The sequence below is a fragment of the Meles meles genome, chromosome 2 (assembly GCF_922984935.1).
Source record: "Meles meles chromosome 2, mMelMel3.1 paternal haplotype, whole genome shotgun sequence".
Classification (NCBI taxonomy): domain Eukaryota; kingdom Metazoa; phylum Chordata; class Mammalia; order Carnivora; family Mustelidae; genus Meles; species Meles meles.
The window spans coordinates 129797380-129815275 of record NC_060067.1 but is presented as its reverse complement, the minus strand read 5'-3'; positions in this window follow the sequence as shown (position 1 = coordinate 129815275).

The window sequence follows — 17896 nt, the reverse complement described above, 5'->3', positions numbered from 1 at the left end:
TGGCCATGCTTGTAAAATGTTATTTTTTCTCAGAATCTTGTTTCTTGTTAAGTGTGTGCATGTGAAATTTGAGCTAAATGTGTGGTGTGTTCCTCCTATAGTCTGCTGGCTGTTTAAAACATGGGAAAGAGCCTCCCTTAATACCACTTAGCACAAAAGCAAGCCATATTAAGGGAGAGTCTTTCCCATGTTTCTAACACTAGGCTATGGTCAGGATTCTATAGGTGCATCCACTACTTCCTTATTTATTCCCAGCGGTTGACTTGGGTTTTTAGTTGACATAAATTTTCCTAAACTTCCTGCCAGAAAACTTTTACATGAACCCTAACAACACTTACGTGTATGTGGACAAGCATCACTTCCACACCCCCACTAACCTGTGTTTTGGAACTTCTCTTCTCACCTCTCACTATTAATTACTCTCCTTTCCCTAAGTTTTCCTTATTTGGATTTTTTTCTCAGACATTTAAACATGTTTAAGTTTCTCACATCTTAAAAAGACACCTCATTTCAGCTACTTCTTATTTCTCTCCTTATGTCCCCAATACCCCAATTTGGTGTGTACTTTCTATTTTTCTATGTCCTGTTCCTCCTCAATCCACTTAATTATGACTTCTAATATCACCAGTCCCTTTCTAAAGGGTTAAATGCACTGCAAATCTTTTCAGAACTCATTTTATTTGACCTCTCATCGGCACAGGACCCTGAGGTAACTCATTCCTTATTGAAACTCTCTTCCCTTTTCTCAGAACTATCTCACCTGGTTTTGTCTTATCTAACTGGCTGTCCTGTCTCTTTTGATGGTGAATGTTCTTCTGGTACTCAGGTATTGAAATTTCTCAGAGCTGTGCTCCGCACTCTCTATACTTTTCTTCCTATGTATTCTCTCTACCTCAGACTTTAGTGACATGTACAGAATTTCCACATTCTCTACATGTCACATGGATGCTTGAAACGGATGTCAGATTCAGCATGTTCATGACAAAACCATACCCTTTCATCCTGCATCTGGTCCTTGACTGTGCTTTTCTACCTCAGACAATCACATCATAAGCCACCCAGTTAGGCAAGCCAGAAACCTAAGTTATTTTTGGTGCATCCCTTTGTCTCACATCCTGTGTGTTTTTTCCCTCCTGAATTTATTTTTGAATCTGTCATTCTCTATAATTCTACCAAATGCACCCTAGCCCAAGCCTCCATCTTCTTTCTCCTGAATGACTATTTTGGCCTCCTGATGGGTAGCCCGGCAACCATCCTGTACACCTTCCAATTCTTTTATGTATTTCAGCCACAGTACACTTTCTAAATACACATTTTGCCACTTTGGATCATTAAAACTCTTTACTTATTCTTCATAGCAGCGTAAAAAATCCACAACTTTAAATAAAATTAAAGCAGATATCTCTTTATGACCTGGTCCTTTGCTTACTATGTAGGTTTTATCTCATATGATTCTATCTATTCTTTCTTTCCATAACAGATTTTTTCCATTTTTTTCACTCCTGGAATATGACAATTTTCCTATAATACCAACAGTATCACTGAGCACATTGTTTCTCTGACTGTTGCTTTTTTCTTTCTCTCATCCCCAGTGGGTAACTCCTACTTACCTTTCAGCTCTGACACCAAAATGCCTTCCTCACTGTGCTTTCATGGAATCATATTGTGTGTGTGTGTGTGTGTGTGTTCCCCCCTCATTTGCTGAGGCAGCTCATCTTAGCTTGTCCTTACACAGAGATTAATGTGACACTGGAATCACTTCTTCTTCCCACTGGACTGTCAAGCTCACGGAAGGTGAAAATAGTCAATTTTTGCTCATAACTGAGTCTGGTGTTTCTAGGTACTCCGTAAAAGTTTTTATACTGATTGCCTGATTCTTGTTATCCTTAAGTTATAACCAAAATTCAAACTTCTCCATACCTCTGCAGTACCCACAATTATATTTTTAAGCTTTCTTACCCACCATTCTCACAGTACTAACTCTTCCCTCCTCCTTGTCAATGCGCCCTGATTAGCTTACATTTCCAATACCTATTCCTATACTCTTTACCCTTTCAAAAAATTTATTCTACCTATTTGCCTTATTGCTACTTCTTATGCATCTAGGAACTGGAATCTGCTATGAATAATTTTAATGCAATTAAGATAGTCAGATCTAAAACATTGATTTTGTAGGCCTCCATAAGATTCTCTGTCCTTTTGGTTAAAGCAAAAGGTCTTTTTCATTGTTGGCATCTGTTGCTCTCCATGTCATTCCCCAACATTCTCCAAAGACTTTGAATTCCATTAATTTATACATTCATGTGAAATGACTGATGAGTTCTTCTCATGCTCTGGACTCTAAGGGCAAACTATTAAACACATAAAAGGTCCAGCTGTTATATGGCAGTGAGGTGTGGGAGAGAGAACCTATGGTCAACAGACAAGAAAATTGATTAATGGGTTATTTTCAGATGGTCAGGAAACTAAGAGGGAAAATAATGCAAGATAGTTCAGAAGAGACTGAGGGAGATATGTAGTTCAGATTATTTGTATGGTTGGGAAAGCCTGTGAGGAAGTGCATGGAAATCTAGTATCCTTGGGACTAACAATTTTCACAGTTGTATTGTGGAAGTAGTAAATTTTAAAGCCTGAGCCCCAATAAACTGAATCCCCAGATGATGTAAGGAGTGAGTATAGGGTTACCTCTGATCATACAGCTTCTGATGTTAACATGTATTTGTCTTTTTTCCCGCTCCCCAACCACTATACAAAGAGATACACAAACTAGATGATTTCACCCTTCCCTATGTTGTTGCCTCTTTGAAATGATCTAAACCATGGGGGAAGGAGAAGGAGGAAAGCTCAGATATGGTTCAGTCTAAGCCCACTGGCTCAGGACAATGATCTGAAAAGAACAATGTGGCATTCTAGAAATCTTTCCCTGTTTATTCCTCTTCTAAACTGCCTGCCTTTTTTTCTGCTTCTAGCACCCCATCCTCACCCCATTCACAAGAAGAATACCACCAACTTCTGGCTCTTCAAGAGAGTTTCCTCTAAATTCATCGTGTGTGTGTGTGTGTGTGTGTGTGTTGGGTATGTGTCTGAGAGTTCTCTGATTTATTACCTCCCTTTGGTTTCTCTGACATCTCTATGGTTGAACCAGAGTGGAAGCCACCAGCTTGTAGTTCACTCTGTAGTTAAAAAAAAAAAAAAATCTACGAGTTACCTAATTGCACATGAAAAACAGCACAAAACAAACCAAAAAAAAAAAAAAAAAACCCTTCTTAGTCCTATTTTTACTTGACCTTGACCTCTTTGTAAGATTTGAGTCTGCTGACCATGTTACCACTTCTTAGGACTCTCCTATTCATAGAGATTCCACTACCCCATTATCCTCTGATCAATGTTTCTAAACATTGATAAATGATAAACTCAGTATCTTAAATATAGCATGTGAGACCCTTTTAGTCCTCTCCACCATGGTAGACACATTTACCACCATACTGGTACCCAAGCCACAAACTTGCCTGAGTCATTAGTTACTAATATGTGACTTGTGTCAGTCTCTTTCTTGGTTGTCATTTGTATCACATACTCTTTCCCACCGCTTTCTTTCCCATCTCCTCAGCGAACTCTTTTCTGGGGAAAAAGAAAACACAAAAAAAGAAAACAAAATAACATTTGTATTGTCTGCATCATCTAGCATGCCAGAACTCTTTCTTCTGTTCCCACATTTTGACTTCACCTTTTTTTTTCATGTTGCTCTAGTGTTTACATCTCATTTTGCAACTCTATGATTAAACTGTGAGCTCTTGCATGTCATGGGCTTTGTTCCTTTAATAATTTTGGGTATATACTGGTTTGTTAATAAACATCTAATGAGTTTAGATAAATCCCATTACATTAATATTTTTTTTTAAGATTTTATTTATTTATTTGACAGATAGAGATCACAAGTAGGGAGAGAGGCAGGCAGAGAGAGAGAGGAGGAAGCAGGCTCCCTGCCAAGCAGAGAGCCTGATGTGGGGCTCGATCCCAGGACCCTGGGATCATGACCTGAGCGAAAGGCAGAGGCTTTAAGCCACTGAGCCACCCAGGCGCCCTTACATTAATAATTTTGAGGAACAATAAATATTTGTCATGTGCAAGGTTCTTATAAAAATAGTAAATTGATTAATTTTCATAGAAAAAAATAATGTGGTTTCTTTTTGTGGTTGTTGTTAAACTTCCACTTTGCAGACAACAATATTGACAACTTGCTAATAGATTAGAGACAAAACTTTTGAATTTTTCAGAAGCATAAATAATGTTAGAACAAAAATATAGATATCATTGCAAGGCATTTGGTTATTTTTACAAAAAATGTTTCTTATGCACATGGATTTTATATTGGCATATTATAAATAGCCTTTAAATACAAATGTTCCTTGACTTACAGTGGGGTAAAGTCCTGATAAACCCACTGTAAATTAAAATATAAGTCAAAAGTGCATTTAATATGCCTAACCTACCAAATATCATAGTTCAGACTAATCTACCTTCCATTAGTCCCTAATGGAAGTTTTAGTTGGGCAAAGTTACCCACCACAAGCCTATTGAATAGAGTTAAAGGGTTGAATATCTTATGTAATTGTTTAAACATTGTACTGAAGGTGAGAAACAGAATGGTTGTGTTTGTGCAGAAGGGTTGTTTAAGTGTATCAATTGCTTCTCCTCATGATCACGTGGTTGACTGGGTGCTGCCACTGCCCAGAATCACAAGACAGTATTGTAGTGCATATCACAAGCCTGGAAAAACATCAAGATTCAAAATTCAAAGCACAGTTCCTACTGAATGTTTATTGCTTTTGCATCATCATAAAGTAAAAAAAAAAAAAAAAGTAAATTGAGTAAAAGTTAAGTCAGAAACTGTAGTTTCCATTAGATGAAGTTTGGGCATATTTGTATAATTGAACAAAAGAGAAGAATCCACCAAAAATAAACATATCTGACTTTCAGCTACCTCTTCTTCTTTTAAAAAATCTCAAAAGCAATTTAGAGGAAGATAAGGTGCCGATAATACTGCAAACGAGGTCATTCATTCCTACACAATTAAACTATTTTTCAAGAGCTTTTGTGTTTGAAAAATAAAGTTGATTAAAAGAAAGTCTTTCCTGGAGGCAAACTAACTAGAACATTCCTTATCTCTGTACCAAGGTGGTTGATATACTACTGTTACAGGGACTGTTAAGGAGGCTTCAAGTCCAAACAAACAAAAAGATCACTTACCATTGTGGTAATCCTTTCCCTCTATCAGCTTGATGTAATATATTTTTTTGTTATTTTCCTAAGGTTTATGAAATATTAATGCTTGCCAGTCTAAGTAAGTAAGTCTAAGTAAGAGGCTCTGCACACATTATTTTTTTAAATAAGAGGTATTTTCCCTTTTATTAATGCCAAAAAGAATTAACTACATTTTATAATTGATTCAGGATTAATCAGTCATATTTTCTAATAGACATTTATTTTGATTAAAAGGTAAAAAAATTTTAACCTGGAATAATTCCCTCTTCATCTAATATGTACTCTCATCATGTCAGTGAATTTAGCTATTTTGAATCCATAAAACTACTCCCACTTCAGTTTCTATTACTTTTCTGCATATTTGACAATTAATACTTTATTTCTTACTGCTACCTACGGCTGCACTAATTTTCTTGTCGGTCTCGTTCTATTTTTATCCCACTGGAGAGGGACTTATTGGTGTTTCATTTGACAAGCTTCCTGATCCTCAGCATGGTCCCAAGGTGGTTTATGTGAAGACAGTTACAAAAGCAAACTCATTTTAAATCTGTATCCTGTTACAAAGCAATGGTTATTGCTAGAATTTTAAGGGTTCATTTTCAAATACTTGCCCCAGATGGATATGAAGTCTATGTGGTTATACTGATTTTGAAGGGCTGGGAATATTACTGAATGATGGTGTAGTTTTTGCATCAGAAACGAACCCTCATAAATCCTATTTGTCTAATTTATCTGTGTGGCTTTTCTGCTCAGCTTCAGTTAATATCATTAAATTCTTATCTAATTATAATGCAAGCAATATGACTGCCAGAACTAAGACTGTGTCAGCATTTTCTTTGGAAGCTTCTAGTCTCAAAGGCTTAGAATAAACCAACCCCCAAAATTATACTGGCTGATACACCTTAGAATGCTAATTCTCACAGACAAAGTGAGTTTTGTGCTGCTTCTTATTTGGAAGCATAAATAAGCCTTTACTGCGGTTGTTTTAAATACCTCAAGACAAGCTTATGTATGAGAAATACAATTATTTTTATGGCAAGATTTCTCATGAGAGGCTGTTTTCATTTTTAAATCTGAAAGATATCATCAATTATTTCTATAATCATAAAAGACAGCATTCTCCTTCCAAGAGCTCCCTATGTCTCATTCAGATCTTTCATATCTTTTCAATAGAAGTCCTATGCAAATTTCTGGGCTGGGTGTGGGGAGGGCATTTCTAACTGTAATGTGTGATAAAATTACAAGTAAATTTTTCATAATCCAAAAGTGCAGGTTTTTGTTAGTTGGTCTAATGTCATCTGCGAAAGTTGTGACCATATCGTGAGCTATATAAATTGTGCCATTTAAACTTCCATGAATTACTTAAAATTCTCTGATTATTTTTGTTGCGATATATTTAACAAAACAATGCACAAATCTTAAATGGTCAGTACAAGTTTTATAATAACATATATCCTATAACCACCACCTACAGCAAGATTAAGAACTTTTCTTTCCCTTCAGAAAGTTCCCTGATGCCCCTTACCAGTCAATTATTCTCCAATGGTCCTTCAACTATTATCCAATTACTCTCCAGTTAGAATAATTTGTTTGTTTTATAAGTTTCATATAAATAAAATCACATAGGAAGTGCTCTTTTGTGTCTAGCTTTTTTGTTTCTAGCAAGTCATTCTGCTTATCATTCCTTTTATTACTGAATAATATGCTGTCTTACATATATAATCCTTCTCTTGGACGTAGGTATAAGATTAACTTTATAGATAAGTATCAAACAGTTCTCCAAAAAGGTTGAACATTTTATACTCCCAATAATAGTGTATGAAAGTACCAGCTGATAGTTGGTTTTGTCAGTCTTTTAGATTTTAGTCATTCTAGTTGGTATGTAGCTATATCTCATTGTGGTTACAATTTATATTTTTCTGGGAACTGATGACATTAAAAACCTTTTTATCTATTTATTGTCAATTCATAGATATTCTCTTAAAAGTGTTTATTTAAGTATTTTGCTCAATTTTTGTCACATTAATTTTTAAATAATTAATTTGTGCTTTTTCTATTTTCTGGAAATAAGTGCTTTGTTAGACATATGTATTATCAATATTTTTTGCAGGTTGTGGCTTGCATATTATTTTCTCTTCATGAGCAGAACAGAAATTTTTAAATTTTAAACATTTGTAATCTATCAATTTTTTTTTTCTTCTGGAATTTTTATTTTGTTGTTATTATCAGTCTTAGAACTCTTTCTTTATCTTCCTTTAGGTTGTGAAAATTACTGGTTTTCTTCTAGAAGATTTATAGTTTTATGTTTAAGTCCAAGATCAATCTTGGTCTAATCTTTGTGGATGAATAAGGTGAGAATCAAGGTTCATCTTCCCAGACCCCATCGATATCCAGTTGTTCTAAGAACATCTGTTAAAAAGATTCCTTTAGCCGAAGAATGGATTTAAATCATTTGTCCAGGGTATATTTTTGGACTCTCTTTTTCCTTTACATTGATCTATTTATCTATCTTTATGCCAGTAAAACCTTCTGTCTTCACGATATTCATAGTAGTAAGTCTTGAAATCAGGTATTTCAAATCCTTTAAATTTGATCTTTTTTTTTTTCAAAATTCTTCTGATTATTCAGATTGTTTTGGCTGTTCAAAGTCCTTTTCTTCCATTAAAAAATAAAGTGTTTTAGAATAATCAATTAAAAAAAACATTCATTAGGATTTTGAGTGAGACTGATACTAATCTGTAGATCATCTGGGGAAGATTGACATCAGTGATAGTTAACTTAATGTGTTAACCTGGCTAGGCTACATTGCCCAGTTATTTGGTCAAACACTGGTCGAGATACTGCTGAGAAGGTGAGAAGGTATTTGTGGATATGATTAACATTTAAAATCAGTTAACTTTAAAAGGAAGTCAGAGTATTCTCCTTCATGTAAGTGGGCCTTATCCAATTTATATGTGGGTCTTAAGAGCAAAGTCTGAGATTTTCCATAGAAGAAGGGATTTTGCCTTAATATTGCAACATAGAAATCTTGTCTAACTTTCTCGCCTGCTGACCTTCCCTGCAGATTCCAGACATAAGAGCCCTCATACTAAGGGAGCCATTTCCTCAAAATAAATCTCTTGCATACACACATATACACAAACAAATACATATATGCATACATAAACATGCATATATATGCATACATATATATACATGTGAATATATACATATATTTGTGGGTATATATATCTGTATGCATATATATATATATTACACACACACACACACACACACACATATACATATGGTTGTTTTTTTCCCCCTCTGGAGAACCCTGAATAAATTGATGTTTGAATTTTCTTTACGTATTTTAGTTATTTAATTTTATTTTTTTGAGAGAGAGAGAGCACATGCATGAAAAAGGGAGAGGCAGAGAGATTGGGAGAGAGAGAATCCCAAGCAGGCTCCACTCCCAGTGCAGACCCAACAAGGTGCTCAATCTCACAATCCTGAGATCATGACCCTGAGATCATGACCTGAGGCAAAATCAAGAGTCAGATGTTTAACCAACTGAGCCATCTAGGCACCACTTGAATTTTATTTTTTGATTGTGTGTTAAAGAGATATTCAAATGGTTTTATGTAATGACATTTTTCCTTTGGTCATACTGTTTTTGATTAGTTACAATAATTTGTAGTTTGTTCTGAACTTCCTATGTATCTTATCATTTGCAAATACCAAGAGTTTTACTCCCCCAACAATGTTATGTGTTTTATTATTTGGCTTTATTCTACTCATTAGAGTTTTTCTATTTATGTTCATGAGTTATCTGTTGTTTGTTTTTAAGCACTGTTTTTCTTTGATTTTTGTATTGGAATAATGAGTGCTAATAAAAGTATGTCTCTACTCAAAGAGAATGGACAGTATATATCAAGTATTTGTATAATTCTCTGATACAACTATGACTGTCTGCATTGTTCTTTGTTTGAAAAGCATTTTAATTTATATTCAAAAATTATAATAAATGCAGAATTATTTCAATTTTTAAAATTTTAACAGCTTTTTAAATTAATGTTTTTCATGAAAATTTCCTATTTTATTACCATAACATTGCTCAGAATATCTCTTTATTAATTTTTTAATATCTGTCTTACTACTGGCTATTCTTTTTTTTTTTTTTTTAAAGATTTTATTTATTCATTTGACAGAGAGAGAGATCACAAGCAGGCAGAGAGGCAGGCAGAGAGAGAGGAGGAAGCAGGCTCCCTGCGGAGCAGAGAGCCCGATGTGGGGCTCGATCCCAGGACCCTGAGATCATGACCTGAGCCGAAGGCAGCGGCTTAATCCACTGAGCCACCCAGGCGCCCCTTGGCTATTCTAAGAGTTTATCAGTATTTCTTAATCTTTTCAAAGAACAAGATTTTGTTTTTGTTAGTTTTCCCTATTTTTATTTATTTTCTATTTCATTCATGTTTCATTTACTTTTATGATTTCATTTATTCTGCTTTATCTTCTTAAGATGGGACCTTGAATCATTGATTTTTTTATTTTAAAATACATTTTCTTGTATGGGCAATGTAAAACTATACATTTTACTGTAAAAATATCATTGACCACATTCTACAATGTTGTTCCTTCATTATCATCCAGTTCAAAATATTTTCAAATTTTATTCATAATTTCTTTTTTTTTTAACCTATGGATTTAAAGTGTATTGTTAATTTCCAGTTTGGGGGAATTTCTCTTAGATATGTTCTTGCTATTGATTTCTAATTAAATTCTCTGTGGACACAGAACATAATCTGTGTAAGTTCACTCCATTTTAATTTTATTGAGATGTATTTTATGGTCCAATATTTGATTTATATTGGTAAATGTTCTATGTAAACTTGAAAAAAATATTTATTTCCCAGATTTTCAGTTGTAGTATTCTATAGATGTAAATTAGTTCCACTTGTATACTGCTATTTATCTTTTTTATCTTTACTGCATTTTGTCTGATTTTGCTATCAATTTCTGATGGAAAAATGTGAAAATGTTTGATTATCATTGTGGGTTTTTTTGAATTTCTCCCTGAAGTTTTCTCAATTTTTCTTCATGTAACTTGAAGTTCTTTGATAGGCATGTACATATTTAACACTGTTATGTATTTTTAATGAATTGATTTTTTTATCATTATGACATGCCTTCTTTTATTTCTTTGTCTTGAAGTCCATTTTGCCTTTTATTAATACAACATGAATTTTTTTAAACTAAGAATTTGCATTTGTATGTCTTTGCCCATACTTTTAATTTCAGGGTGTATGTGTCTTTTTAATTAAAAAAGCAGACTCTTGCAAATTGTAGAAACTGCAATCTTGCTTTTTCTATAATCCAATTTGACAATCTTTCATTTTCAAATAGAGTGTCAGTCTATTTATCTTTAATGTAGTTTTTGACATGGTCCAGTTTAAGTATTCCATCATGATAGGTATTTTATAATTAGCCCATTTGTTACTTTTCTTATGCTTCTCAATTTCTGCCTTATTTCTGCAAATTTTCAGAAAATAAAAATATTTAATTTTATTTCCTACATAGTTTTTATTTTTTTATTTTTTTTAAAGATTTTATTTATTTGAGAGAGAGAGATCACAAGCAGGCAGAGAGGCAGGCAGAGAGAGAGGAGGAAGCAGGCTTCCGGCAGAGCAGAGAGCCTGATGTGGGACTCGATCCCAGGACCCTGAGATCATGACCTGAGCCGAAGGCAGCGGCTTAACCCACTGAGCCACCCAGGCGCCCTCCTACATAGTTTTTAATTATGCCTCTTTGTATTAGCTTTTATTGGTTGCTCTAGAGTACAATGTGAAAACCTATACAATTATATTTACTATTCAACCAGAACCTTTGTTTCTGTTGGCATAAATTTTATTACTGTATGTGCTAAAATCCCAAAATAAATTGTTTTCTTCTTTTCTAGAGTGACTAATAGTTTCAATAGTTTTTAAAGATAGCTAATAAAAAATATGAATATATGTCACATGCTATATATGTATATGTAACACAATATATTTATATTTATTTATGTGTACGCATTAAACCTTTTAACTTTAGTATCTGATTATTGTTGACAGGAATTTGGTTATACTTTTTAACAACTTTAATTGGACTTTTACTACTTTAGCTATCAAATAAACATGTTTCATGCAAAAGCTTTTTAAAAAGCAGTGTTCAGTACTAATCTGCTAATTGTACAAGATTTAAAATGATAATATCCTATTATAAATAAATACATTTGTCAATATTCCCATTTTCATTTTTATTGTGTAATCGTTTGTGACTTCATGTGGCATTCTGCCTATTCTTTGCTTATGAGGCTATTATTGTTGGTTTGGTTTTTCAATATGCTTTCCAAACCCCTTCTATCTATACTCCAAACCTTTTTCCTTCAGAGACCAGGAAGTTTAAACTATATTTCTTAGGCCCCCTTGCAGCTAGAGTTCTCTCTGAGACTTAGACTCTACTGTCTCTGATGTATGCTTAATAGATTTGGATTTGGAACTGAGTCATAACGAGGAAAGACATAGAATGTGGAGATCTGTTTTGCTGCTGTGAGACACAGTGGAGGTATCACTGTCCAGGAGGAGGCAGGTACACAGCCAACTTCCAAATTTAGTCAGCAGCTTCCTAATCCAGCGGCCTTTGGATCAAGGCAGGAGCAGTGCAGTTCTGAAGCCAATTGCTTCTTAATTCAATAGCTGTCACAAGTAGCTGCTTTCTTGGCAGCAAAGTTTGACACTGCATGGTATTCTTAATAACTCATTTTAGAGTCCTTATCTGTAGCACTTTTGAAGGATCTATAACAATTTACTATTTCCTTCACATAGCTACAATGGATTCTATTCTGTTTAGCAAAATCCTGACCACTACTTGCAATTGGGAATTTCTTCTATATGCAACCAATTAGGAGTTAAATAAAACTAACAAAATTATACTGAATCTGAATACTTTAGAGACATTTCTTAAATGCCACTAGAGGCATGAAACTGAAAAAGAAAATGAGGAATTAAATTTGGTGGAAATAACATGAATCAGACACATATTGCTTTATATACAAACAAAGTTATATAGTATTCTATATCACAGGTAGCAAAAAAGAAAAATTAAGGAAGTTGAAATACTTTCATTTGTTTTATTTGATGAAACATCTTCCCTTAATTGGGTATATCAAATAACTATTATGAGCCTAAAAGATTGAATAAAATATTTTACCTGCTAAATTAATAAGAAAAAAAAAGGAGGTGTTAGAGGTTAAAGCACTGAAAGGCAGTTACAACCAGACAACTCTGAAGTCTGGACCTGCTAAGTGATTCTCCTGGGGTACCGACAGTCTCTTCATGCAATATCACAGTAAACACCAGAAATGTGCGATGGTTAATTTTTACTAGTTTTTTGCTCGGTAGGATCTAGATCACTAAAAGATATGTAGGTTGTTGGAAATTTGTGAAGATTTGGGATGCCATTCCTTTCTCTGTGTTTTCTCTTGCTTTATATAAAACTCTTTATAAATTATCATGTATCATTTTCCCAAAACTGTATGTATCAGTATCTTTCTATCATTATTACTGTGGATTGTATTTCAGTCCAGCAGATGACTACATTTCAAATGGGACAACTATGTAAATTTTTTCTAGTTAAAAAATTCGCATTTCATACTTCTCAAAGTTTGCCAATTTTCTATATTTATTGCCATATTTTCTATATTATTAATTTCTATTGAATATCTACAGTCTGTTTGTATTTTCTTCTTCCTTCGTGGAAGAAATTTGTGCTCAACCGAAATCATGTTTCACTGAGGTTACTAGCATGAATGATTATCTTTAGTGTTCTGTATTTCTTCAGTTATAATGAACATTGTATTATGCATTAGAGACTTTCCCCCTTATATCCTTTATATTCAGTTATATATACACATACATGTGTATGTGTGTGTGTATATATATATACACACACACAGAGACACAGTTATGTATACACACACACACACAAATACTTTCATCTAATACCTTAACATTTACTTTCTTATATTCATATTGGTTTTTATTACGTGCATTTCTTTAAAATTGTCTATAGATCTATTGCTCTTCTTTCAGGTTTTAGATAGCATTGAAGACAGATAAACAACTTTTGACTTTGCCTGTAGAACTGCTCCAGTTATATCTGGACTTTACATTATCTGTATCTTACCCTATGCTGAATGACTGAATGTGTTCCCTCAAAATTCATATATTGATATCTACTGCTCAATGTAATGGTGTTAGGAAGTGGGACCTCTGGGAGCTGGATAGGTCACAGTGGTGGAGCCCTCATGAATGGGACTGGGGCCCTTTATAAATGAGGTCCTACAGAATTCCTTAGCCTCTGTTTTCAGTTGAGTACAGTGATAAGATAGCCATCTAGTAAGTGAGTCCTCACCACACACCAAATCTGTGGGTTCCATGACCTTAGACTTCTCAGTCTCCAGAATTAAATGTGTGAGAATTAGGGCACCTGGGTGGCTCAGTGGGTTGAGCCTCTGCCTTCGGATCGGGTGGTGATCCCAGGGTCGTGGGATCGAGCCTCACATCGGGCTCTCTGCTCAGTAGGGAATATGCTTCCCCCATTCTCTCTGACTGCTGCTCTGCCTACTTGTGAGCCCTCTCTCTTTGTCAAATAAATAAATAAAATCTTCAAAAAAATGTGTGAGAATTATTTGTCTGTTGTTTATAAGCTATTCAGTGTGTGGCGTTTTTTTACGGCAGCCCAAACAGACTGATAGCAGACAACCTAAAGTCTTTGAGGTATGTGGTGAAGATTGAATCAGACTAATCCTGAAGACATACCTTTTTAGGTACACTACAATTTATAAAAATTTTTATGTTGATGAATACTTATGTTGTTCATTCATTTTAATGGTTAAATGTTATTTCATAATGAATATTTAATAAGAGATTTTCTTACTCAATATTGGTGTTTACACTTCTTATTTTTACAAACAAATCTTCAATAAACTTTTTGTACGTATGTCATAGACAACATAAGCAGAATTTTTTTCTATGGTATACACGTTTAAGTAGAATTGCTAGGTTGTAAAGCATGTTTATCTTCAATGTTACTAGTTTGTGACAATGTCTCTTTAGAATGGTTATTTCACATGCAATGTGTATTCCCACTAGTACTTTGAAGGATTTCTTTCAGTCACACTTTTGTTTTAATTTGTATTTCTCCAATGCAGTTGATAATCTTTTTATGTTTATTTACCATAGTTTTTTCTGTAAAATGTTTACTCGAGTTTTTTGCCCCCCCCTTTTTTAGTTGTTTTTTGTTGTTGTTGTTGTTTTGTTTTTTTTTACTGATTTGAAAAAATTCCTCAGGTACTGGATATTATTCTTTTGTTAGTTTTTTTTTATTGAAAAAATCTCCTTTAAATCTGTGGCTTAATATTATACTTTGTTTTAGATATCTTCTGTAATACAGACACTTTCATTGCCAAATAATGTAGTTTATAATTTGTAGATTATGTGTTTTAATAAGGAAATAATTTTCTGTCCTAAATTCATACAGACATGTTTTTTATTCTAAACATTTTTAAAGTTTAGATTTAAAAACCTTAATCTACATGGAAAGTATTATTTTTATCCAAGGTAATGAAAAAAGATCTGGTTGAATCTGTTTTAAAAATAGATAACCACTTATCTCTGACCATTATTAAATAATACCTGTTTTATCCACTGATTCTACTGCCACTTTTGGTATATTCCAAGTGTGGATATTCTCTATATGTGTAGATATTTCCTTTTTCAGGTTTTTAATACTTTAAGATATTTGCATTTAAGTTTATGAATAAGACTGGCATGGAATTTTCTTTACTAAAGCTCCTTTTGTTTGTTTTTCTGTGATGGCCACACATCCAGACATGATGTCAGATCACTGAGATAAGCACTAAACACTAGAAATGAAAGAGAAGTGATCTAGAACATGGCTACTCCCAGGTCCTGAACTGCCTGAACTTTTAACATTAGAGAGCAGTATAGTTTGGTTTTGCTTGAACCGTATTTGGGGGGTCAGTTCTATTTTAGGCTGAAAATCTAATCTTAAATTCTCAGATACATTCTATATTTTCTTGAGCTGGCCTTCATATTTTTGTGTAAAACATATTCATTTTTAAAGTTTCTAATTCATTGCTATGAGGTTGTTCATAATAATCTCTTATGATCTGTAAAATGCTCTTTACATGATATTTTGCATACCTTATGTTACTTGTGAATTTGTCTTTTTTCTAAATCAGTTTTGGTTTTTAAAGATTTTATTTATTTATTTATTTATTTGGTGCGAGAGAAAGAGAAAAAGTTAGGGGAGGAGGAAAGGGAGAGGGAGAAGCAGATTCTGCACTGAGGTTATCAAAAGAGTATAGACCTTAGGGAAGGAAAGGGACTACTTTTATTTTTTTAAAAGATTTTATTTATTTATTTGACAGAGAGAGAGAGATCACAAGTAGGCCTAGAGGCAGGCAGAAAGAGAGGGGGGAAGCAGGCTCCCTGGGATGCAGGGCTCAATCCCAGGTATCCTGGGATCATGACCTGAGTGGAAGGCAGAGGCTTTAACGCACTGAACCACCCAGGCACTCCAAGAGACTACTTTTAATGGGTTTTCCTGAGGAGATATGTTTTCATCATGTCCTTTATTTAGTAACTATTTAAATGGCTTTTGAAGAATGTTTGGGTTCTTTTTCTGTAAAAACTCTTTTCCTGTATATTTCTGATGAGATGAAAATCATGTAATTTCACTAAGAGATCTGCTTGGGAGCAGACTGCAATAATAATCAAGTGCTGATGAGTGCATTAGACAGATGTATTGGCTCTCTGAAGCCTTGAGAGATAATAATGAATTAGAATCTTGAATGGAACCCTGAGTCTTTATTTTAGCACCTTTCCCCAGGTTATTCTGATACACAGCCAATATATACTTCCCACTGTCTTGAAACAGTAAAGTGTTTTGCTTGTAACAGGTAGACATTTGTGTGGGATGAATGGAGTTTAACTATTTTCTAACCACATGCAAAATGGAGCTTTTAAAAAAAGGTTTATTTATAATCCAAGGTGGTAAATGAAATCCTAAAATATTCAGAGTTTTGCTTCATTATGTTATCTGGACACAAGTATCTGGGTAAGCCCTTGTCTAGTCACAGGAAGAAAAGATGGTTTCTGAAAACCAGTTAATTTGCAAATATAGTGCATTTTAAATTTACAAGGAGGAAACTCTTCTGGCATATTTGATGGATTTTAAATGTCTCAAACTTCAAGTTCCTTTATAAAAATGATTTTGATTTTGTTAACAATGTGGCAGTGTAACTCAAGGAGTGTAAGATTCAAATGACATTTGTGAGATCATTCATTTTCTGCCAAACTCTTCATAATTCATGCTCATTTGCAGTGGTCAATTATCTCTACCTCAGAGTCCTACAGAAGTGATGTACTTATTCTCAAGAGAGAGGTGTTACTTCCATTTGATCACACTAATGAGATTCCACATAGTGGCGAGCAGCCCTTGTTCATGTTGGCAGAGCTGATCCTGCTGATTAAATCCCCTTCAGAGGCACTCCATAAATTAAGCCACATATTGGTGCCCCTGATCACCACAGCTCTTGTTCTCTCACACTAATTCGGTGATGCTGGGGAGCTCAAACACATTTCATATTCTTCAATTTCTTTATTTCCATGATGCAGAATTTGGAGAGTATGAAAATCACATTTAACACACTTGAAATTATATTAACATTTTAAACTCCCAAGATTCTCTCTGGGATATGGTGGGCATTTATCATGTGTTTGATGAACTGGCATCTTTTCACCACCCTTCCAATGTGGCATGATCAGTCCCTTGTTCTCAAATTAGAAGATAGAGCACCCTTTCTTAGCATTCCTACTGTCTACATGGTTCTGTCATTCAAAAGTTAGATAGAGTTTGGGGACCCCATAGACTCAAAGGTCTAAGCTGTAATTCTTGTACTTAGTGACAGTGGCAATGATATTCTCCTGAAGCAACTCCCGTGTTGTAATTGCTGTCCACGCTGCTGGGACTGGCTCTCCAACCTTCTTGGAGATCGTGTTACCTTCCTAATATCCTTTAATAATGTATTAAATGTTATTTAGAATGGATTTTAAACTCTGAAACAAAGAACTCTGAACGTGCACATTCTTTCACACTTGCTAACCATGTTCTGGACATTTTGATTTTCTTTTTGTCTTTCTAAAAATGCCATTTATCCTCAACCCCCAAGGTTGAGTACAGAACGCTAGTTTGTCTTATTTACTAAAGTGTTCTCAGAATCTGAAATAAAGCCTGGCAAATAGCGTTCATTTTTTTTTATGAATGAATGGATGATGAGTGAATGAATGAATGAATACACCTAATGTATTATTTCATTTTAAAGAATTTTTTAAGGACAGGATCAAGAATCATAGGTTTGTATTTTGTATTTTGTAGGAGAAAGAACTGAGAGTCTCAAAGGAGAATCAAGCTAGAGTTAGAGAGAATATGGAGAAAACTGAGACATTTTCCAAAGGGAAAAATGGCAAATTCAAAGAGAAAACAAAAGTATAGTAATTTGAGGAGATCATCACATGTGCATTCC